Source organism: Ischnura elegans, chromosome 12, assembly GCF_921293095.1.
Source record: "Ischnura elegans chromosome 12, ioIscEleg1.1, whole genome shotgun sequence".
Classification (NCBI taxonomy): domain Eukaryota; kingdom Metazoa; phylum Arthropoda; class Insecta; order Odonata; family Coenagrionidae; genus Ischnura; species Ischnura elegans.
Window position 1 is genome coordinate 51,629,329 of NC_060257.1, and position 23,000 is coordinate 51,652,328.

A 23,000-nucleotide genomic window follows, 5' to 3' on the forward strand; every position below is an offset into this window, starting at 1 on the left:
TTGTTGTAGTAATCGCGCCGGTGTTCCTCCGCCCGTACGGTCAGACTTCTTCCTGTTTGTCCTATGTATTTGGAGTCACAATCACCACACCTTAATTGGTAGACCCCGCTCTTGAGGGCTGAGTCAATGGGGTCCTTGACTGAAGGTAGCATGCTCTTCAGGTTAGAATTATTGTAAAAGGCCGGTTTTATGTTGATTACTTTGAGTAATTTTTCCAATTTTATAGAAGGTTGGCCTAAATATTTTATGCGTCTTCTTCTTAGACATTTTCTCCTAATTTTAACATCGAGGGCCTAACATCTACTACCAAGAGCTTCGGTACGATTGCTATGGGAATTAAGGAACCTGGATAGCGTAGTGGTCTGCGCAGTGTCCGGGAAAGCCAAAGGTCCGCGGTTCGAATCCCGATCCAGGGGAATTTTTTCTCATGGCAATTCTTGTATTCCTAAGTTTATAAAATGAAAACGCTAAGGTTGCCGCCCGATTTTGAGTGATAGCCGTGAGTGCTGACACGCAATTTTAAAGACGTCATGTCTCTCCAAAATATGTTGAGAATATCCTTCTGTAATAACGTCACAATTTGTATTTCAATATTTTCCATGAAATAGCTGACCTTTAGGAATGATGATACATCTGAGTACATTTCTCGGGAATACTATTAACTAAATGCGGATACGACATGCCTTTCCAAGAAAAAATTTAATACAAAAAAGGAAAAAAAGTAAAAAAAAACTCCTGAAATAAAAAAAAGTTCTTTATTCGACGTTTTATGACTATCACTGGGGAAAAACGTTTTTTCATCCCAAAGCAAAAGGCGGTGTCTGCTATTTATGAGTAGGAGTTATGTCCTGTCCTTTGAATGCGGCACGGGCTGGGTCAAGGAGAACCATAAATATAGACATTATTTCCTAGGGTTTAAAATGTGTTAACACTAAAAAAAAGCCATGCCCACTTCTTTTTTAATGTAGCGTTAATAGTGCTTTTATTTTCGTCTACCTGACTTCCAGGACCTATTCGCACAGATGTATCCACGTGAGCCACGCTAGCTCTAAAATTCCTTCACTGTAGTCACATTATGGGTGGTTATTAATAATTGAACTAGATTATTATAGTAAGTCAATACTTAAAGTTGTCTCCTGGTTAACGTGGGAGTTTGACACAAGGTGTGTAATCCAGGTCCTACCAAAACCACAGGAAACACCTCAAGGATATTGGCCAGGTGCCATTCGTCCCGATATGAAACAAATTGAACACTTCATTGCTATGAATGAAAAATTTTCTCAAATAGGTAGAGGCTCATACAGGTACCAACACGCATGGGTCTGGACTTTCGCTCATACTCCAAAATTCAACACGTATAAGAGGAAGACAATAGTTAAAACTATAATCCTGTAATATAGTCATAACACACGGATGAGAAGAGTTCAAGCTGATGAAGCAAAGTAGTGAAGACTGAAAAAATTGAAAGGAAAGCACTGAGAAAAATACATAAGGATATCGCCAAAATGGGCTTAAACATTAGAATAATCAAAAGAATGAGTAATGGAGCTGGAGAAATTTACGTAAGTGTGATGTCCAATTGATAAATTACAAACAATCATATCGTGAGAGGAAAAACCCAAATAATAAAGATGATTGGGTAGAAAAAATATGACAGAATCGAAAGGAAAACACTGAGTGATGGCGATATGAAAGTCCCTATGCGTACAAGAAATAGTTTCCCCACAAACTATATTCATGCATGTTTCAATAAAAGCTTTCTGTGCACAAAAAGTTATACCACGTAAGTAGTTTAAACTAATATGGGAAATATTGCAAATTCAATATCAAGATACAACACTTTTGACATGAGTAATTTTCTATAATGATGGCACACATCGGGACATTAACTATCGTCTTATCGGGCCTAATAAAAATATCACGATGAAATGGTTCCAAGGACCCATTCGCATAGACGCAGTGACTTAAGCCATATTATGTCCAAAATTCCTTCATTTTTATCCCGCAATGAGCAATATTTCGTAATTAAACTAGTGATTACTCCACTAAATCAACGCTTAAGTAGTCTGCTGGCTGAATAGGCAGGATACATATTAGCGTATCTTCGGCTCCAAAACCACCTTTTCATAAACTATCACTATATATTAGATTAATTATATCAAATGGTATATCATAATATCAGATATTTGTCGGATGTTATATCGAGATATTTTGATCAGACGCAATATTATTATTTATATGGGGCAATGTATTACGATTTTAAAAGGCAAATATGATGTTGATGCCAACTGTCAACCCTCAACATCATATAACCCATGTATTCAAAGTCGTGATATTTCGATATATGGCCCAGTTCTAGTTAGAACTTGAAATTCTTGAGCGGAGACAATACAATTTTCACAATAAAATATTGCAGCCAATTTCCCGCTCGCTAAAAATATATCACAGTAAAATTTACTAGTATAGAATGAAATATAATAATAATCGTATATTTTGATATATCGCACAGGTCTTGCTTGATCCCGAAATTCTTGAGCAGAGCCTATAAAAATATCATGAGAAAATATTATAGCCAATTTCCAGCTAGAAATATTTTCTCGCCAAAAAAATATCACTGTAAATCAGATTATAGAGAATTCAATATCATATTAATGGGATGTTTGCCGGATGATAATCGTGACATTTATATGAGATGTGATTTTGTTATTTTTATCGGGCACCATATCACGATTTTCATCGGCCAACCATATATCGCCAGTGGTCAAAACTCAACATCATATCATCGATAAGGTCGTGGTATTTCAATATATCGCCCAGGTATAGTTTGAACTTGAAATCCCAGAGCGTAGCGTCTGCGAGTTCCATTTGGTAATTGACGCAGTAATCACTTGAGTCGCCGCAGCTTTGATCTCCGCCTCCGTTGAGTGTATCAGACGCTGAGTGGATTGCTCCGATATCGCTTCTTTGAATTTCTCACGCCACGGCCCGCTTGAAGGAGGCATCCTGCGGCTTGTTCTTCTCATCCCCTCCCCTCAAACTTAATGAAAGAGGACGCGAAGGTGAGGCAGACGTAATCCAATAATAAAACACTTAAAATTGCCCTTGTTGGGGATGCTTCTCAAGCGCGGGAGAGGAATGAAATTTCAGCGGCTTCTGCGGAGGTGTGGAGTGTTATGATGGAAAGCAATCACCACCATACACCTTGATGACGGTGTGGTGCGGCTCACGATCTATTCGTTTGCGAACGAACTTCCACTTAAAGAGGTACGTCTCGCTTTGGATGATTGAAGAAGCTTGTGCGATGAAACTGCATGTTGTATGGGTACGCGAGGCATGGAAATAAAGACGGCAAAAAAACTCGGCCACTTCATACTTAGGGTGGCATATTTCTAGGATTTTATTCTCTCCTTTACTAAAAAGACTCACTCGCACTGACGCAATCACATGCGCCATTCTAGCCCTCCAATTTCTCCATTTCTCCCCATTATGGGCGGTATTTAGTAATTGACCTATCGCTCATTCGACTATTTAAATGCTTATTTTGTTGACAGAGGCTACCGCGAAGAGTTGCATCAGGAGCAACTACGTTTTCGGGTTGTCTTCCGCGTTTATTCATCTTCGTTTGCATCCGATACTTCAAACCTGAAGACGCCTGCTGCAACGCTGGCGAAACTGTCGTCATAAAGATGAATCAACGCCGTAGAAAACCCGGAAACCTAGCTAAGCATAAATACTTAAGTTATCTGTTGGCAAATTATACAGCTTTCTTATGACAAAACGTGCAAATAACACGAGCAACACCTTATTGGTGAATTGGCAGGGAGTGATCTGTCACCAACATGGAATACGCTGTCCACTTCATAGCTATGAAAACAAAACTCGCTTAAAATTATGCTCAAAAATGTACTCCTGGGCATGGGCGTGAACTAATGCTCGCCCTCGGCAAATTAAATAAATTCTATCATTATTAAAGTATTCTCACGATTACTGTAGGTTTGCATCGAGTATTTGAAATGTATTCCGGCATATTCCCTCACTTCATGAACTTCTCATTTCAGTTAACATATATTAACGAGGAAGTAAATAATGACGACTTTTAGAATGTAAAAATGTTTCAGGTAGCATTAATACTAGCCGTAATACACAAATGCGAGGAGTGCACGCTGATACAGCAAAGCAGAGAAAGACTGAAAACCATTCCAAGGAAAACATAGAAAAAATCACGTATCAACCCAGAATTAACGAATATGAATAATCATAAGACTTTCATGACTTGAGTGGCTTACAACAGTTGAAAACACATTTAAACTGAAGAATAAATTCACTATAACCATGAGTTCAAAAACCACCCAGTCGATCACAACTTAAATGGTGTAAGGTGTACTACAATCGTGTAGACGTCAACCAACGATTTTGTCCCGACAGATTGATATAAGACATTTCAATGACGCGAGAATTTGAGGCTATGGCCTTTTTTACTAAAATGCATTGCTGAAGCTTAAAGCTATCACAATTCTCCACATCAAATTATAAACCAGTTAACAACTTTGACGAAAATCGGAAATATATGTCTTGGCTCGTAAATAACTTTAAGATCATACAGCGTGAATTAACTTATGATTACTCATTATTACACATTTTCCTTTTATTTGGAAATAAATAACTGCGCTTTTAGACATAGTTGCTCTTGGACATAGCCAAATAATCAATAAGATTCGCAAAATACACACGACATGATCCTCGCTATGTGACCTAAGACAAAACGTACCTCAGAAAGCCTTCCATTTCGACAGGGGTCTACACTATGGCCCGCAGGACACATCCGGCCCGCCAAATAAATCCCTACGTGTTGGTAACAATGGCTCATCTAATCTGGAAACTGATTTTAATGAAATTTTGAAGTCAAACCGACAGTATAATTCGTCACACTAATTTCGTTGCATAAGACTAAAGGCAGTAATATATTTAATTTACCCTGATTTTTTCCAACATGTATTTTTTTTAGTTTTTTCATGTTTATACTCTAATTTTTAAATTAAATTATGGGCACTGATTTGTTTTTTTTTATTCCTTCGGTCCGCATAAATATGGGAGACACGTAATGTGGCTCTGACATTGAAAAGTTTGGAGACCCCTGCATTAAGGATTTGGAAGGATGCAGCCGTCGTGGAAAAACAACTACCCAACGGTGAGGACAACGGATAAAGAAACAATAACTAAATTACCAACGCTTACACGACCCCGCAAACTAGCGAATACAAAAAGCGCTAGGGCTTCGAAGAGCCAATCACTCAGGTTTTATCAGATATTGGAGGATCTGCCAGGAGCTTAAGTGACAACCGCGAATACTGTTATCAGCGGAATGAATGTTCTGGCCTTGACTGTCGCGGTGACACGACGTGTCATTTCAACGGCGACATAAAGTGCTTTCAGAGATGGCCGATTTCCACAAATGCGAGAATTTGGTTACACACACGTCATGTTGGTTGGAAATTTTCAACGCATTTTTGGGATTTTTTCGTCCGCAAGTGAATTTATATGATCATAAAAAAACATGCCAGAAACCTGAAGAGCTTCCTCAATACATTTTGAGAGTCCCAAAAGCATGCAAGGGATTCCAAAAGAATTGCTAATTGAATTTGAATTGAGGCTATTTCTAATATTACAGTGGAGGCCAACGGATGACTTCATCCAGAAAGCACTCGATTCGTAGTTTTTTTCATTCATCAAAAATACTTCCCATAATTAGGATGGATTTGTTTAAAAAAAGTTCTCGAATTCGAATAATATTTATACTGTGAGCAGCGAACACGTCTACTTACACTGTGAAATGCTTAGGATTTATAAAGCGGAGCTGAATGAAACAACTCTGAATCAACAATTATGACAAGTTAAAACAAAAAATGTAGCTTCTAAATAATCAAATAACAAATAATGGCATGTAGCATTTATATTTTTGCATGTGCAGTTTTGTGTATTTCTAAATCTTTATACATTGCATATTTAAGTCGATATTTGTTTCAAAATTTTATCGAAGCTATACTACATAAGACACTCAATGCAATAGAACACTGCTTTCGCTGTTTGTTGATAAATATTACTCTATAAACTATAATGAAATTGTTCATAATAAATCTCAGGCAGCCATCTTGAATTCAGCGATCATCAAATGAGTAACTAAGATCTTTAAACAAATCAAATACTGATTTCATAAAATTCAATCATTTCAATGTTGATTTATCAAGACAAAATATTTCCATCCTAAATTTTTATTTGAGAGAAAAAGTTGACATTTTTATGCAATTGCCCAGTAACAAATTGTTGCCAAATTGACACGGTAACCAGTTAAGACTAAAGAAATATCAACCAGATTTTCTAGGAACAATTCAGAAGAGTGAAAACCTCTTTTACGGCAAAAGAATAAGTAAGAAACCCATAGTTTTTATGGGAAATTTAGCACATAACCTTTTATTTCATCTAAATTTTGAATCCAAATATTTGTCAAACTCAAAAGGATTTAAACTTCTGCGACAATAATGAAATATGTTTCGAGAGCCAAGAGATAATTTCCAGAAGATAATTAAGAAAAAAGAAAAATTCGAAACTAAACCATAATTCAGTTACCCAACGCTGTCATGGGGAACCTAAATTACGATAGTCCCCATGACGACCATAACAAACAAGGCCAACACACTTCAAAGACGCATTCGTCTCCCAGTCGGAAGGTATGACAATTACCCCAGATAACCCATGCATATCAACCCTGCATTGACTCCTCGGAATTCCTTTCAATCAGCAAACCATTCCCCTAGCCATAACATCCTTCTCTGCATAATCTCCCCTCGAGGAATTCACAACACACAAGACAGTCCCTTTCATCCAGAACCCATCTGCCATTACCCGGAACCCTGAGACCCTCACCAGGACCCTTTACCGTTTCCCTTTCTCCATCCCCCGAACCCTGGCCATCAATTCTCACTTTCAGTTTCCCGGGAAGAGGAAACTGTCCTCCTAACTAACCTCCACACCTCCCGAGCCGGTCTGTAATGCAAACATACAACGTCCCAACTCCACCCACCACACGCCCAAGCAACACTGATACATGCGAAATGCTATCGATCTTTCAAACACCTTTTTAACGAACCGACCCTTTTCCAAACGACACCTCTGAAGTGACTCCGAAATTTATTTTTTTATTTGCATTAAACACAAAAACAGTCTAGAAGACTAGATATCTTTAAGAGCGACACAAAGAATATCACCTTAGAACCCCACTATATTTCCAGGTCCGAAAGAAGCGATAAATTGAAAGAGATATTTTTCCCAACGGATAGATGTGGAAATTCGTTTTCCCCCGAACTATAAATATTTCTTTCATAAATACTCGTTGTAATTTTGTTTGAGTATTCGCTTTTTATAGTAAATGGCTGGTTTCCTAACACCCCCTGTCACACGTTTTTTAGGCGGCTTGCGGAGATGTAATATGTATATGAAGACCTTATACATTGGTAAACACAAAAGTAAAATAATAAATAACAACAACAATAAAAATAAATTAAATACACTCAGATATCACGTAGAATTTCACTTCATATGACCGCCTCATCTGCTCTTTCTGTAATTTAGGGAGGGCGGGGATAAGGAAAAGGGATTTAAGGAGGAGGTTTTCCCATTTTAAATGATGAAATTGATGATGTTGAATCAACAGAAGGAGCTCCGATGGAATTGTAGGTATGAGATAGTCGCTAGGCAACGGATCTCCGAGTCACAGATAAACGGTAGTGAGGTACATGGAAATGCGAAGAGTTCCGTGTTTTACGGGAAGGGACATGGAAGGAGTAATTGGGAGAATGTCTTCAGAACTGAAGTGACCATTCATGATTCGGTGGAAAATTCTGGGGCCTAAGATCTAAGTAATCTAAGAAGTAAGAAAAAAATATAAGTGAACGCCGTCGTTGTAAGGGAACTATCTCAAGGTAACAGAAGAGGTACATTATTGAGACGGTTGAGAAAATTGGCCTTTTTTTATTTTACTTAAAATTTGAAAAGATGATCTTCTAAATGTATACAGAGTGGAGAAATATTGTATCAAGAAATTTTAACCCAGGATAACTGATGCCAGTAAGATCCAAAATCACTGATGTTTAGGTTGAAAATTGACCATTTTTAAACTATGGAACCTAGCACCAAGCGATTCGATTGGCCGCGAGTTTGCCCAGTTGCCAGATTTTCTGGACAACTCTTGGCCTAGAGTGCTTTGCCTACCCGATACCGCAATGTATCCATGGCATCCGGCAACAGGGCAAATTCGCGGCCAAATGGAGCGATTGGTGAAAGGTTCGATAGTTTAAAAACGGTGCTCTTTCGACCTAAATATCATTGGTAATTATGGTTTCTACAAACATCAACTACCCTACCTTAACATTTCGTGACACAATTTTTCTCCACCCTGTGATAAACCGAAAAGAATAAAAATATGCATCCCGAGCAATATTTTCTAGGGACAGCATTCGTTTACAGGCTCACATGGCGATTCATGTCTAACAGTACGAAAAATGTTAATAAATGCTAGAATATACAGCATTACCACAGTGACGGAGTGGAATTTTTTCACACTGAAATAAATACTGGTAACATTACACGATTTAAAAATTTACTACGACATAAATTGCAATTTTACTAAATGGTGTAGTAACATTGAAACCTACGTCGTATTAAAATTTTATTATCATGGAAAATTGCAAGTACTTATTTCAGTGTGGAAAAATTGCACTCCATCTTGCTTAAATCTTCGGATTTTACTCTTAGCCAACTGCTAAACAGACGTTACTGCCACACTGGTTCTTTCCCACCTCCTAAGAGCACGAGCCTTATATATGAAGCACCCTCCGTCCCTCAATAATTCGGGGCCCTATTCCTCCCTGTAAATTTCCCAGATGGTAGCAGTTAACCAATGAAAAGACAACACCAAAATAAAACTAAAAATCAGTCAAATCGAATGGACTTATTAAAGAGAAGATAAGTGCTGCATGCCTGGTGTGGAAACACCATGTGTCACACACCCTAGTGGTGGCTTTCACGGTACCTCGTAGACGTAGATGAACAATTTGCGCACTGGATTTTACTATTAACGACGTAATTTTGACGTAATGAAGAGCCTCCGTATGATAATGAAGATAACAACTTGTTCCACTTTCGGAATCGGCATTGGACTCAGCTTCCAGTTACCGCCAATCCAAATGAAGTTCTGGTCATGCTCACCCCGATGTCACCACTAACCTCTCGCCATCTTGATATAAATACTTGCAATTTCCCATGGAAATAAAATTTATTACGACCTAGCCTGCAATGTTACTATTTAGTCCGAGTTAGTTTAGACCTAGGTTGCAATGCTACTACGTAGTAGATTGCAATGTTATTAAGTAGTGGAAACGTAATCAGTTTTATAATCGTGGAAAATTGCAAGTGTTTACTTCATTGGATAGAAAAATTCCATTCCATATCGCTTGAATCGTTGGATTTTGCTCTAGCCATCTTCCTAAGCAGACCTTATTGCCACAACGACTCTTTCCTGTCTTCTGAGAGCACGAGGCCTTACATACAAAGAACCCCTCATTAATCCGGGACCCTCTTCCACCCTCCAATAATCCAAAACCCTTTTGCCTCGTCCCTCATTCTCACCAACTTTCCGGTTCATCTCCACTCCGCCCGAAATTCCGAACGCTCCCACTTCGCTTAATTCACCCTATCCTCAATTATTGTTTAATTCCCCTCCGATCCCCATCCCGTCTTAAAGTGCAGGGTTGATGAGATGGACTGGGAAAGGAAGTTTAGGACGAGACTCGTAGAGAGGCTGAGCAAACATTCTGATATTTATAAGATTACAGGTAATGGATCCCTCGGTAGTGTTTCATGGCGAAGAGTGCGCGATTGAAATTTTGCCAGGAAGAGAGGCAAAGGCAGTCAGGAGTAATTCATGGTTTTCACGTCAAAAGGTTTATGGAATATATTACGTACCACGATTTTTATAACTACTAAATCATGGGTCTACAAACCCAGGGCCGCATGCGGCCCGTCGGGGAATTTCTTGCGGCCCCCAGAGGTTAAAGAAAATACTCTATCGCGCCACACAATATAAAATATATACATCGACACACTCGTCAAAAATAAACAATGCCAAAAATCGCATTGATTGATTGAACCTTTGAACCAATGAAGGTAATCTCACTTTGAAATTATTTTTTTTTTATTGATAAGTTGGTAAGGTGACGTGGAGCATCGTGGCCCTCTGGACGACGTGAAATCGATTTTTGAGTTGAAAAAAATTAAAAAAGGTTGAAGACCCCTGTACTAAAGATATAAAATAAGATTTGACGCTTTCCCGGCGAATTATGTGGGCAGCGGTGGATTCAGAGAGCGACTAGGGAGGACTACAACCCTCCACCCTATGCCATCCAATTTACACAAGATAAAACGGTAATTTTGTTCAGTAGTGAAATGTATATTGAAGGGGAGAGCCGCGAGACGACCAAATAGTGTTTCTACAAGGCTCGAAATTCTCAAAATCTTCGTAACCTACCGGATCACCACCACTGCTGGGAGGTTACCCCTAAATCCCCACCTACCTATGAAATAAGTGAAATGGCGAAGACGTCCCCTGTTACCTCTATCCTGCATCCGCCACTGTATGTCTTCATCCGCACACTTAGGGGGGAAAAGGCATGAGAGGAACTACGGAAGACGATTGAATACCCCACCTATATTGGTAGGAATGATCACGAATACAAGATGAAATGCCGGCCACAGAAGACTAACGTAAAGAAATTCTCGTGCCTCAACAGGACGATTACAGAATGGAATACACTCCCTGCAGAACTGTTTAAGCCCTACCCTAACAACGTAAGGATTTTCAAGAAGAGGTGTAAAGGATTTATATTGGAAAATTAATATCATTGCATTTTAAATATTCACTATCTAGTTTCATTTTGGTGACGTATTTTTCATTTACAATATTTTTTTATTTTTTATTTTGTATAAACTGTTACCACCTGGCAAATAGCCAACTTGTAACTTGTACAATATAATAATAATAATAATAGTACGTGGGTAAACTTTTCTCGGGATTCCCACTGGGTTAAAAACAGGGCCAGGCAATTGCATAAGCGAGTTCAAATGTCCGCATAGATAAGGGAAAGATAGCAGGTCAAAATGGATTTAGAGGAGATATAAGAGTCCAAGCACTGAAGCAGCGCGGAAGTTTGTCATGACCAAAATTAAGAATGCGGGAAACTAATTTGCAAATTCTCGTATTCTCAAGGCTCTTGACGAAAACATTATGTTCTTGGTAAGCGGGGTCTCGAGGCTTACCCTGCCGCTGCGGCATTCTTAGGAAAAAAAGAGGATAGCATTACAGAACTCTCATCCCAGAAAAAATTCGAACCGGAGTGAGTAGTTGATTCCCGATTCCCAGCAATTGGTACAAACAGCCAAAGTGAGTACTGCAAAACAGCATAGATAGAAGAAGTGAGCTTATTCATACCCGTCTCTTAAATCATTGTCTCTACTGAGACAACGGAGATTCCTGTAGGGGATCACCTTTTATTAGAAAATTTTCAATTGTATTAAGTCCTCGTGAAATTTTCCTCTTAGGTTACGAGGCGCTTATTCAAGGCTTATGTGAAAGGTTAAGGTAATGAACTTATTGAAGTAACATGCACTTGCAGTTTTTACTTACATATGCACGGCAGCATAATTCACCACCACCATATTCTAATGACAGCCGGTGCTTACCTGGAAATTAGAAAGAAAAGCCATTAAAAGGAACGCGAATTTAAAAAATTATATCATTTATAAGGTTTCTGATACACAAATTTAAACACAGAATGTCAGATACAAGACGTATGACGGTTAATTTCACAATAGGTTAAGCTATGACAATAGGGTCATTCCACATCAAATCACCCAGAAATTTTCAAAATGACACGCACCGACTCTGATTTTAATGAAATTTTTGTCACTAGCTGCTATCACCTATCTAATGACCCATGTAAAAATATTTCCTCTCTCACTCTCATAGTTTGCAAGATATGAGGAGTCGAAGTTTGAGATGTTTGCTCAGAAGTGGCGCTAGTGGGAGTCAAATTCCAGAGTGCAGGGCACAGGGTAAAACTTCATAACTCAGAAACCACATAATATATTTGAATGAAATTTTGACCCCTTGTCTATCCAAGTACATGGCTTCCATAGTAATGTCTTTTATTCCCCTTGCATTGTTATGTTAGCCAAAATGATGTCAACAGTTGTTAATTAACCGATTTTTTTAGCTCAAAAACATTACTTCATATTTTCAGAATTACCACCAAAAGGCAGAGCAGTTAACTCATCCAATTTTTTTTTAAATTGAAGGTAAATATGTGCTCCAATATAATGTGAAATAAAAATGGTGGTGTTTTGACTGACACCATGAGTATTTCAGGTTTTACTTTTTTTCTGCCCCGGTGAGAGGGATTTTGGGCACGTACTGTAAGATAATAAGTATAAGTGTATCCATACCTTCATGAGGATATATTTGAAATATTGGTCAGTAAATCTAAGACCAAACATGTAGTCCAGTGAATGTGGCTCTTGTTCATACAATTGTTTTTAATAACAATACTTGGCTTGTGGCAGCTGAGGGGAAAAGAGTCCAAATGGCTCAGAAATGTGAAATGATGCTTTTTTCCTGGAATTTACCCATTTTTCAAGTGTTTCGTTTATGGAAAAATTGGTATCAAAATACATTAGACTCTTACTGTGCATTAGAGTATAAATGGAAATACTAATTTAAATAAAATTATTTAAATAATACACTTCAATGTGTTTAAGGCATCTCCTGAACATCTCTGGAGGCTCTCTCGGGCAACTAAACACTTAACAGTACCACCAATTCCATCACATGGGGATTTTCCATGGCTTGTAGCAAAGAATGTCCATGATGCCATTAAGGAGAAATCCTGGTAATGCTTGCAAAGATCGAGAAATTTTTTGCAGTTCTTGTACCGTCCTGCACAAGCATCACTAAAGTAACTCAATTTATTGACTAAAGTAAATTTTTCCTTAACAAAGCAAAATATTATTCTTTGGGTTTCATAAACAAAAGCTACATCATGCTCCAAATCATCTGACAAGATGCATAAATTGAAAATAATAAGCTGTTTAATCAAGTAATCTCGAGTATAAATCACAACAGGGTGTACCGTACAACTATCACTTGTCCAGTGATACCCTTGTGCCTCATCCTGGATAACATATGAGTAGTTCTCACTGAAGTCAAAGAGAACAGCTGCTTCATGGGGTCCAAGATTTTCTTTTATTTGCTTAAGGTAGTTTGCCTGTACCTTCGTAATAAATGAATGGGGCACCAGTTTTTCCACTCTTTCAATTTAAGTTAATCCGTACTCATCAAATGTCGCAGTGAATCTCACCTGTTGATATCTGTCCCTGGAAACCCACTGACTGTATGAAAGTTCATCTCTGGGGTCACATTGTTCAAACTTTTTCAGCAGTAAGCTTTTCAATTTTTCACATGAAGGACTCTTAGAGCAATGTCACAGTATACAGTCCCTATTATTTCTAGAGCACTTGAAATAACCAATTAGGTCCTGGCTTGTTTCCTCTATATTACAGGCATTAAGCAGTAGGTTGACATTTTAATGAATTGTGCAAACACACACTGAATGCGTTCCAGGAGATCCTGCTACCACAAACCATTTTGGACCTAGGTTGCAGAATTTAGAAAAGCCAATTTTAATTCTGGGGAAGTCAAATTTAAAAGTGGAATACAATTCCTTCAAGTTAGCAAGTAATAATCTCTTCTGAACAGGTACACTTTTGGAGATGCTAATGGAATCTTTCTTTCCAGGCATCATTCTGGAGTACTCATCACTTTCATAGAAAGTCCTAACTACATAATTGTAATGTTTTATTTTTTGCCTTCCCTTTTCTTAATTCAGGTGCAGCTAATTTTCCATTGTCTCTGAAAAGTTCTCTTGCTTGGCAGGCAGTGTACTCACTCACATGAAACTATTCCATTACTTTCTTCCTGCTCCATGAAGTTGGTACCAATGATAACAGATGTACCTTTCCTTGATGAGTGCTTGATGTGTCAAATTTTTGTTTGATTAAGTCTATGAGCACATCCATATCATGAACTCTCTGAAGTAGTTCTTTTGGGAGTTTTGCGTCATCCTTTTCTGGAGATAATTCTTTATCAAGAACTCTTTTAACTTTCCTTTTAAAATTACTGCATGCTGACTTTACTTTCCTTTTAGCGTAGGTTGACCTTCTGTGAGATGATATACCATGAAATTTTAAAGGTGACTCCTCTATATCGTGCAGCATTCTGTTAAGTAGCTCAATAGATTTTTCTTAGGATACTGTTGTTTGAAATTTCAAAATACTATCATTGCTGTCTTTATCTACTGCTTAAACATCAGAAAGCTCATTTCCAAACTTGGAGTGTTTCTGTACTTCGTCCCTACATGACTAGCATATTTTCATTCCTGGCACTAATTTCCAAAGAGTTGGGATTTTACAGGCCTTTTCTGCAAATTCAAGAATTGCATTTCTCAGTAATTTTGATATTTTCTTCTTGTGGCTCCTAAAAGGATCAAGACAAAATATTTGGTAGGTTTCATACTTTTTCAAATAGTATATTCTGTGATGTTCGCAGCCATTGGATAGGACTTCCCCAGGTTCACCACTTCTGAGAGATAACAGCTGTTTTTGAAGCATACTCATGATCTCAATTTTGTTCAGTTGCACCACTGGTGTGTAGCTTTTTTTGAGGCAATCAGATGCAGTTACTTTTCCAATGCTGCACAGTTCAACAATTTGCTCATTTTGAAGCATAGTGGAGACACCAACCTTTTTTTATGTCAAAGTTCACGATGAGCAGCTTCGCCTAACTCATACCACACACAATTAAGATACTGGTAAATATACGCTGATCGTACACACAGAATAAACTTGGACACCCATGGAGCATCTTCACACAAGCAGACTTGGCAGAAGACTAAAAGTGGTACCCTAGAATTTATTTTGATTTATCATGCCCTCACTGTGATACATTGTAACATTTTATTCTTCCCAATGTAGAGGTTGCACTTAATTCTCTTATTCCTTGGGGAGATGAAATAACATTGGAAAGTGAGGCTGAATAGGTGGGATTGTATTACCTTCTCAAGTTTGTCATGTAATACAATCATATGTTAGGCAGGGGAGAAGGGCACATAATGTCAGCATTATCTCTCCCTGTGAAATAGAAATTTAATACTCCAGTTGCCATCAAGGAATGTGGATATTGGTGACAACCTGCTATCTATAAGTAATACCATTTGCTCTGCCAGCTCTTCCATCACAAAGGGTCTGGAAGACCATACTTCTTCTGTGAAAGTGAGGCTAACTTTGTAAAACTCCAGTTCAGCGGGACTCATTCAATCACTTTTTCACAGATCTTAACAAACTTAAGCGTTTAGTTGCCCGAGAGAGCCTCCAGAGATGTTCGGGAGATGCCTTAAACACATTGAAGTGTATTATTTAAATAATTTTATTTAAATTAGTATTTCCATTTATACTCTAATGCACAGTAAGAGTCTAATGTATTTTGATACCAATTTTTCCATAAACGAAACACTTGAAAAATGGGTAAATTCCAGGAAAAAAGCATCATTTCACATTTCTGAGCCATTTGGACTCTTTTCCCCTCAGCTGCCACAAGCCAAGTATTGTTATTAAAAACAATTGTATGAACAAGAGCCACATTCACTGGACTACATGTTTGGTCTTAGATTTACTGACCAATATTTCAAATATATCCTCATGAAGGTATGGATACACTTATACTTATTATCTTACAGTACGTGCCCAAAATCCCTCTCACCAGGGCAGAAAAAAAGTAAAACCTGAAATACTCATGGTGTCAGTCAAAACACCACCATTTTTATTTCACATTATATTGGAGCACATATTTACCTTCAATTTAAAAAAAAATTGGATGAGTTAACTGCTCTGCCTTTTGGTGGTAATTCTGAAAATATGAAGTAATGTTTTTGAGCTAAAAAAATCGGTTAATTAACAACTGTTGACATCATTTTGGCTAACATAACAATGCAAGGGGAATAAAAGACATTACTATGGAAGCCATGTACTTGGATAGACAAGGGGTCAAAATTTCATTCAAATATATTATGTGGTTTCTGAGTTATGAAGTTTTACCCTGTGCCCTGCACTCTGGAATTTGACTCCCACTAGCGCCACTTCTGAGCAAACATCTCAAACTTCGACTCCTCATATCTTGCAAACTATGAGAGTGAGAGAGGAAATATTTTACATGGGTCATTAGATAGGTGATAGCAGCTAGTGACAAAAATGTCATTAAAATCCGAGTCGGTGGGTGCCATGCCTGGGTGAACTGACATGGAATGACCCAATACTCTTCCAAAATATTTGGACATTACTGTTCCAAACTGCAGGTGTTAATATTTATTGACCCTTGACAATAGAGGAAGGTTCATTACTTCCCACGGCGCCTTTGTGGTATGCGATACTAAAATAACAATAACAATTTTTGGCAATCCATTCCAACAACTATCTTTCGCGTATTCTTAAAGAAAGAGAGGATCCAGAAAAATATAACCATTTTTTCTTTCAATGGTACCAGCCTAGGTGATCAAGGTAAGCAAGTACAAGGAGGCGAAGAAGCAGGAATGTAAGAGAACCAGGCACTTTAATAGCTGAGGTCTAATTACCGCAGAGAAAAGGGAAATAATTCGACGACGATGTGACCGAGGTCTGATATGCTTTTAGACAAGTGGCTTTTAGATATTGATAAATTATTTTGAAACACTTTTGTCATACTGATAAACTAAACCTTACGTCTCTTTCTTTCAATTTATTTCTTTCATATCTTCTCAATTAAAAAAAAAATTACGGGGCGACCCAGTCTCCCCTTAATCCGATACTGTCCCTGGAGAGGTTAACTTCCCTTCGGACTCAGAATATCGGGATAGTGTATCCTACTCTGCAACCTGGCACCACGTAACCACCCTGCCTCAAATAGAGAGACCTAAGCAAAGACTCAGGGAGGGGTCTCAGGGTTAGGCAGTATAGGTTTTATATTGTAATAAATAGTAGCAATTTTCCACGATATAAAATTTTCAAGTGCTTATACCAAAATGGAAAAAGTCCACTCCATCACGCTTGGATCTTCAGATTTAACTAGTACAGCTTTTAGGATAATCCGAGAGTATGAGGAATCCCTTAACCCAAAATGTTTCTCCAAATATTGGCACCGGAATGTTGATGAAAGCTTCTGACGATTATGAAAAGATTACTTCCTTTTTTACCCGAAGAGATACCCACGCTTAACATACGGTAGAGTCGGTTGAAAGATTCCAGTGAACATATGGAAATTCGGGAAAAGAGAGTTAAAAAAAGAAAATAAAAATTTCCCACGTGCGGCAGAAGGTTACACGACATAATTCATCGCGAAATTAAAAATATAATTAAAGTTAACTTCTGTGACCACCACCTTTTATTTTTTAACAAGAAAGTTTACCTCCCACGCGTACAGATTGCTAGCGGATAACATAATTCTGAAGTGAAATGGTATTTAGAGGTATGGCATATTAAGCCGCAGATGTGAATGCCTTTCCCTGGAAAGATTTATTATCTACCATTCATAAGGACGAAATATAATGTTTACGAGAAAAGGAAATATAAAACCAGAATGCGGACGAGAAAAAGGTATGTGATAATAATGATTCGGATGAATTTATGAGAAGACACCTATACCGAAATGAAAGGGGATAGAAAAGGGGACTATGAAAAGGTATGATCACTCACAGTTGCGTAACAGCTGCATTTATAAATACCTCTAATCTGGTACCTTAAACAGTAATATATTGATATGCAGCACAAATTAATCGGCAAGTATGTATTAATTTAGGCTGGCCTCGGTGGCAGCGGCGTAAAGTCCTCGCCTGCCAAACGCGGTCGAGTTTCAATGGCAGCAACATTCGCGGTCGAGGGTTCGAATCCCTCCAAGGTAGATTGCCCCAATCCAGGGCATGGATTTCCGAAAGCGTATTAATGCGTGTTAAATGCTATGAAAACCCCGATTTAAAAGGCCAAATAATGCTGTTATTGGTGGTGTGGCAAAAAAATAAATGTGTACCTACATAAATTAATTATCCTTTTAATTAATGATAGCTATAAAAAGGACTTACAAGTATTGTTTTCGGAAAATAATAAAAATGCATGACCATCTAAAGATAGTTTCCTGTAACCAGACAGTTACTTTACAAATAAAATAAGAGAAATAATGAAGCCGTCCCCTGAAAAAGGTACTGACAAGGACTGCTATCGTACAAGTTATCACATGTAGCCGTTTCAAAATCGTTCATCACTCAAATAATCGTGGCTATGAAAGACCGAAACGCGACGAGTATGGACTCTTATACTGAGCAATGATTCATGCTTCTGTGATGAAGCCATTTAAAACACAAAACTGCCCATAATAGACGAAATTTGACGAATGTTGGCCGATTTGATCAGGCTCGTAGGCGACAAAATAAAGAAATTTCAAACTGCAATGAAAAATGCTTCATAGAGTTGTCGCCCGATCGCTAAAATGACAACTGAAATCGGTGCAAGAATAATTTTGATCCACTTCGACGGCAGTAAAATAACAAGGACTCAAAAATACGGCAAGCCATAACACAGGAATACATGCAATGAAAATTAATCGATTCGGCTCGAAAAAAAAGTACATCACTTCACAATCATGACGATCATAAGCCCCTGCAATCCATCGCAAATGACAGCGGCACTCGTTCAAAGGCATACTCAATCCAGATCAATGGCACTTCACTATAATCTACGTCACCACGGATAAAACCCACTTCGTTGGTGTTGAGAAAACTTTAGACGGTGTTATGATTTTTTTATCCAGTGTTCCATTCGTCGTCATTAAATTTCAAATCGTTTGAACTTCGACGGAACGTATAGATCTGAAACGTTCAAAATGCAGGAGTTCAAGTAGGCATTACGAGCAACGGATGTAAAGTCCGCAATATCTCGTTCCGTAAAACGGCTATGATCAAGAATTATGACATCCGATGAAAGAGAGGCGATTTAAATAAAATTACAACCAAATCGTGCCAGTTTTACGCTCGCTAAAGGGCTCTCGCTTGGCTGAAGCTCCGATAAAATTAATTTATGGCCACATGAAAAATTTTATAACATATCAGTAAAAGCTACTGTAACGACTTCGAAATTTTGGACATAACTTAGTACAATATCAGGGAATTTATTTATTACTCGAGTTGCATTGCTTCACACAAATGAGGAGTTATGGTCGAAAGTCAAAAAATGAGTCCCAATCAATGAAGGCAGATAATTTCCAACTATGTTCTTGCTACAATGAAAATTACTAGATCATTTAGCTTTCTAAGAATAATTATTCATGATATAACACCAATGGCGTATTTATTTTACATAGCGACGACAGCATCCTGCAGTAAACGAAAAGCGTCTTCATAAATATTAATTTCATTCTAAAATTAACGACAGCTTTAAATATGTATTTTCGATTCATAATGTGTCAATAGATTTTCTCTTCTTTTAATATCCTTTTTATTTATTAATAATACTTTTGAAAATAAATGTTAGCAAATTTTATAAAACCTAATTTTAAGTCTACATCGGAACCATAATTGTAAAATATTAACTACATAAAAGTTAGTACTCTTGCGTTTTAAAGCTTTGCATATTCAACTAATAAGGCCGAGTTTTTTCCTGGAAAGTATCAATATGCATGGAACAAAAATAATATTCAACGATTGAATCAAAACTGGATAATCACAATGATATTTGAAAGAAACCTCTGAGGTAAGTGTTTAATGCATGAAATTATTCATTCTTTATTCAAGTAAAGCTTAAAAATACCGGAAGAGAAATCTTAACTTCAAGAACCTCCAACATTCACGTTACTTAAAGAGTCAATAAGAATGTAGGTACATAGCAAAAAAATCATTAAAATAATCGGTAACGCCCTATAAATTAACATCTTGATATCATATCATCTTAATGTATAATATCATTAAAATTCGAAGATATCATCAATCATCCCAACTTGCTATAGTCATATCCAAAGCTTAGTGGCCATCACCGTAACTGACACTACAGCCTCTAATGCACCGACACGTCAACGGCAATTCGAACCTTAGGCCAGCCAAGCAAGAAGACTAATACAATATACCAAGTCATAATATGTACATGAAGCTTTAAAGGAACAATAATTACTAACAATATTTGGTTATAAATATTAAATATATTTACAAAGCTAAGTATAAATTTAGCTCAATACTTTTCAGTAACTTAGTAACTCTACGTAAACTTCATTAACGATTTAGGTTCTGGATTATTGCAATAGGAATACCTAATTATAACTTCAGGAGTCAAAATCCATGTTATGAATGATTTTAATGTGTAAATGAACACCTTTTCCGCCTTTCAGTAAATTTCCACGACGTTTCATCACCATCAGTCAACAATCCTAGGATCGGTTTGACGAAGCTCTCCACTTCTCTCTCCTATCCGCTAGCCTCTTTATGGCGACGTATTTCTTCTCTTTTACATCCTTTATAACCTGTCCTATGTAACTCAATGGGGGCCGTCCCTTGCCCTTCTTCCCTTCCACCTGTCCTCCAACGATAGTGTTCATCAGGCCACCATGCGGCAAAATATGGCCAACTAAGTTGTCTCGTCTTCTGTTTAAGATTTTTAGGGGGCTTCTCTTTTCTCCCACTCTTCTTAGCTCTCTTTACTTACACGGTCACCACGAAGTTTATCTTGATAAAATCATCCAAATACAGTTTAACAGCATTGGACGACCCGTAAAAAGAACATGCAATACGCCCACGATTCAAACTTTTAATCACCGCCTTACCCATTTCCAAACTTCTGAAATACTGTCATATTGATTAAACGGAAAAAATAAAATAAATAAAAATTAGATCCAAGCGAGCACTTCCTCACTATTCGCTCTCACGACGAACACGATAATTTGCGCTACGAAGAGAATCCCACAACTCTACGAAGATTTACGAGGACTATTCCGTTCAAATGCAAGGCAATAAAATTGGCAATGCGAGAAAGAAAGCTATGTTAGTGTTGAGGGGAAATGAGAGCCAAGTTTTATGCTTCTAATGAAATTACTAGTCTCAGGTGAAGTTTTACGCGCGGAGGCTCTCGGCAAACTGACGCCCGAGTGAGCAGGGAACAAACCGAAGCGCCTTGCACATGCGAATTCTATCGTCGCCAGCGGAACATTGTCATTTGATTAGCATTCGATCTAATTATCCACCGAAATGAATTACGAGATAGTCTGTATGAATTTAAGACGATCTTCAATACAAGAAGGAATACTTCTTCTGGCTCCGCAATAAAAATACGTAGTTTTTAATAATATTCAATGATCAAATTTTTTTATGCTTATAGTGAATTTATGCAGAAATATTATAGATTTCGGGTTTTCAGCACCATTTAATTTGTAAGGAAACTCGGTGACAAACATCAGCTTTTTAATGATGGAGTAGAGTTTCTAAATCGCATACAAAGCTTTTGAAGACGGATAGGTAAAGTAAATTCAGATAAGATAAGTTGAATTTAAAAAAACAAAGTTTTAGTTAAAAACTGTATTAGAGAATCTTGCCTTTCAATTTTTTTCTATTGCCCTAACATATCTTCGGAGCGTATTTTTTGGGGAATCAGCTTTGCATCTTCGAATTCACTATAATTTAGGCCCGTGAACGTTCTGTAATGGCTAAGGTTCTGAATTTTCCGATCTTTGTGATTCGCTGGTGTTCACGTTAACTTGAGAGTGACATTTGATTGCCCAACAGCCGACTTAAGGATTACGTCGCCCTCTCTTTTTGCCCCTTGTCGGAGTGCCCATCGCCGCAGATACACCCCAGAAATACCCATTATGATATGCAACGCATATTTTGGAGATTTAGTCCCGAGGAAGAGCTCCAAGAATATTGCTTGACCACTGTGACTTATGGAATGAAATCAGCTCCATTTTTGGCAATTCGGACACTTCATCAATTGGTATGCGATGAAGGTGCAGAATTTCCACTTGCATCTCGAATAATTCGAGAAAATACTTACATGGACGACATAGTTTCTTCAGTTCGAACCATTGACGAAGCATTAGTATTGCAGAGCCAATTAAAGAAGCTTTTAGATCGTGGAGGATTTGAGTTGCGCAAATGGTTGAGAAACCAGTTGGAACTGCTAGAGAATGTACCCTCAGAATTTTGCATTCTGAAGCCAGTGTGTTTTACTTTTCAGTATGAAAACCAACCTGCCGCTGAAATTTTGGGTTTGGCATGGAATCCTAGGAAGGATAAATTTTCATATAAGTTTGATGCTGGATTTGGTGTCATCACGAAAAGAACCATTTTGTCGGAGGTGGCTCGCTTATTTGATCCACTTGGATTTATTAGCCCTGAACGCCCTTATTTAATGCCCTTGAGGGGGCTTAAAAAATTGAAGAAAAATGTACTATCAGACTAATGGTATTTTCCCATTTCGTAGATGTTAAGCAAAACCAGCTAGTAAACTGCCGTTGGGTTTGCAGCTGTTTCAGGCTCTCCATTTTGCCGACTTCCCGATGGCCGAGTCGCACATAATCTTTGGGGATGGACAACTCGATCATCCAAACGCCGGCCACAATGGAGAGACTGGCCTGGCTGCAAACCCGAAAGCAATTTATCAACATTATACGTTGGGAAAACTTCTACTTTTTCTTCACTACCCGATTGGTTACTCGTAAAATATTATTGTTTAAGTTTTACTATTTTTTATGATTTTTATTATTTCTATTTTATCGTTATTTTGTCAAATATATACCAGCTCCCATTTCGTAGCGTATGTGGCGGATACCCCATCCCGAA